Source organism: Lepidothrix coronata, unplaced genomic scaffold (assembly GCF_001604755.1).
Source record: "Lepidothrix coronata isolate B3197 unplaced genomic scaffold, Lepidothrix_coronata-1.0 Scaffold14, whole genome shotgun sequence".
NCBI lineage: Eukaryota > Metazoa > Chordata > Aves > Passeriformes > Pipridae > Lepidothrix > Lepidothrix coronata.
The window spans coordinates 2,520,843-2,524,420 of NW_016690194.1; positions in this window are offsets into that span (position 1 = coordinate 2,520,843).

Sequence of the window (3,578 nt, forward strand, 5' to 3'; positions counted from 1 at the left end):
TTCTTTAAGCTGACTTTCAGCCCAAAGGGCTCAGCAGCATCTGCAAAGCAGGATGTTAAACGCTGCAGAGCTGCTTCTGTGTGGGCAACAAGGGCGGCGTTATCAGCATAGAGCAGCTCCCGGACAAGATGGTTTAAGGTCTTAGTGTGGGCCTTCAGTTGCCTTAGATTGAATAGACTTCCATCAGTACGGTATCGAATGTAGATCCTGATCATACAGAACTATATACGTATAAAAAAAGACAACCCCAACACCCCAGAACTAAAACAGAAAAACACAGATATATGCAGATATACACAGCTAATAGAGAGCTAGCAAACAAAGAGAATCTTAATACTTCCTTGAGAAAGCAGAAAGCCACTCCACCAAAATCTCTCCTCCCGGATTCAGGAAAACAACAGGCCACAGCAGGCCTCACTCCTAGGTAAGCGAGACCAGCCTCAGGGACCTGCTGTCTTCAAGTCCAGCAGAAGAGAAGAGGGGAGAAACCTTCTCTCTCCTTCTTATTTATACTCTTGCTTACGTAAAAAATCACGTGGAATACTGGGAAATGGCAACTTCCCTAGTTTTGACCTGATTACCAAGGAAGGCCTATATCAAACCATCACACTATCAAAACTCAATTTTAATTGTATGTTTTATCACTATGTAGACTAAAGTTTCACACTGACAGTTAATGAGTTGAAGCAGAAAATCTAATTTTTCCATACAACATTTTTCTCTCCAGTGCTTAACATTCATTTTATATCACCAGCACAAATCAGTGTTATCCATAGGCTCTCATCCATGACACAATTACACATTATTTCCCCTTTTACGGTGCTTTTTATGACTACTAAAGTTTATTTTAAGAGATGTATTCTCTAGGGTTTTTTTTCCTGCTTTCTAGTGTGAGGTTAACATGAGTTACACCCTAATTTGTATTTATTAGTAGGTTATGGTTCTGACTTCATCATCATGAGAAACATTACTGGCTTCCACAACTACCTTTCTGATGATCATAAAACCAGTATTAAACAATGAGGGAAACTTTAAAAAAAACCCCAACAACAACAAAAAGCCACACCAAAAAACCCTGTCTAAAATTGAGGCATAGGTGCCTAAACGCGATCTAGATTCTGTGCTGTGTTACTTTCTGTAGTCTTCTTTGCCACTGTGGATTTAGATGTAAAAATTTATATTGGAGCACTGTCCCACCTGTGCCAGTTTACCCCACTGATTCCATGATTTTTGGAACAGAAGGTTAAAAAATAGCCCTGCTATTGTTCCTATTGACATCAGTCCAACTGACATTGCCAGAGGTTGGATCAGTCTCCTGTTTTGGCGAAGAACAGAATTGATCTGCCAATTCTCCATGTAGAATTACTAATATGTTCTGCATTTCTGGCACACAGTCACAATTGCCTAAGGATCAATCATATTTAAGTAGACTAGCCACTCAGAATGAGGAGTAGAACTACTCCTTCCCAATAGGTATAGGAAAACAAGAGCATCAGCATTATATTAATTCATTAGACTATCCAAGACCCTGTCAAGAAATAAGTATTGTATATAGAGATATAGTTTATTTAATTGTAATTTATAGTATATGTGATTTCATGAGAGAATTTGAAAATTTCATGAGAGGAATAAAAAAAATCAAAAATTCTGCAGATATTGTCAGACTACAATACTTGTACTGCTAGTGGTTGGGGATCATTTCAGAGTGGTCCAGAGGCTGCTCTCTGGCACAAAAGGGATGGCAGTCCAGGAAATGGAAGAGGGAATGGTAAAGAGCTTCTCCTGCTCCATTTTCCTCTGGGCAGAGCAGCACAACTGGGAACCAGTAATGCCTGCACAGACTACCTCCTTTCCCATTTAGATGGGTGAAACAGCCACTTTTTTTCTGTTTCTGCCACATGCCTTGGCTGCTAGGAGGTGTTGTTAAGAATATGACTGAGTTTGGAAATCTTTTGTCTAGTGGGGAAAGGGGTTTGGGCTATGCCTTTATTCACATAAAAAAAGGAGCAAAGTCATGAAAGATGGCAAGGGTTAGGATTGAGCACTTTGCCATCTTCCTCCATCTGTCTGGCCTAATTCATAGCCAACAGAATTTTAGTCACCTAGGGAACAGCTTAATGCTGTATGTGGCATGGGACACCTAAATAACAGCATGTTCCAGGAAGGTTGGACATTTTACTTGCCTTTAACAGGTATCAAACTATGTCTCATGCAGCTTGAGTGAATGCTGTATCACAGCTGCTGGAAACCAGGACGCATGACACCTCCAGCCATAGAATAAAGAAATGTTTGACACTCAGTCAACATTGGCTATGTTAGGCTATCTCATTGAAGGAGTTCAGTGTATCCCATTCTGAAGCAAGTATTTTCTGTGGGGCTGTCACACAGCTTAATCCAGGGCTCAGGATTTTGCTACCTGACCCAGGCATACATGTTTTTCTGTGAAGACAATCCTATCAACGTGTATTTAAGAAATACGTAACTACTCACACCTTGTTATACTTCACTCCCTGCTCCTTTTCTCTCAGCACACATAGAAACCAATATAGAGATGCAGAGATAAGTAATATAAGTGAGTAAATATTGTGCAGACAATCAGTGGTCCTATTTTGGTGAGGACTGAAAAGTTAGGCTGCAGTTATCCAGCCATATTTATCATTGTCACTTTGTGCTACTGATTTATGAGATGAAAAACCATCTATGTTCAAGTATGAGTCTAACAGTGAATTACCACTTCCAATAGTTCTGCCAATACAATAAATCTCACTTCTGTAGCTGTAGCTGTAGGAGCTTCCCTTTAGACTCCTTTATCTCTGTTTTTCTGTCCACTTACAGCGTAGGTTGGTACTAGATCTTTACGGGTAATCTAGACTTTTCAGGGCATTGATTCACAACCTTTCAAGGCCATCTATTTTAGGACAAAATATAGTACAAATGGTCATTAGTGAAAGTGAATGCAGATCTTTGATGGCAGCGCATGCTTATCTGACACAATTTTAAGTGGCTAAAGTAAATGTTATCAAGGGAGAATTTGACCCTAGGAACTGATTTCTTTTTGACTTGCAGTCACCCTTAGGCCTGTATATTTTCTGAACTGTCAATGACTAACATTGGAGTCAGAATTTTTTTATACAAGCTATTATAGAGATCTTACATCTTACAAGCAGAATAAATGATGCTTGTTTATCTTTTGAAAATGCTTCTTAGGATAATGTTCTTCATATTTCCATAATAGTAGAGTGATGATAATGTGATTAGATAGTTAAGTTATTTTCATTAAAATGATTCTATGAATAGGATGAATAATGACAACTGGATACCTGAGATAGCCTGGATCTGAAGAGTCTGTTACCTACATACAGAGATCAGAAGGGGAATAATAATAGATAAATTGTATAGCAATTATACAAATGAAAGGATATCTGTATAATTATTTAAAAATGTAAAATTAAAACTGAATAAAAATTGTCATAAACCAAGTAGCCAAAATGAGTTTTAGAGGTAACTGGAATGTGGATAACCTTACCTGTGAGAATTCTCACAGACTGTAGCAGGGAGATACATTTGTAACTAGGAAC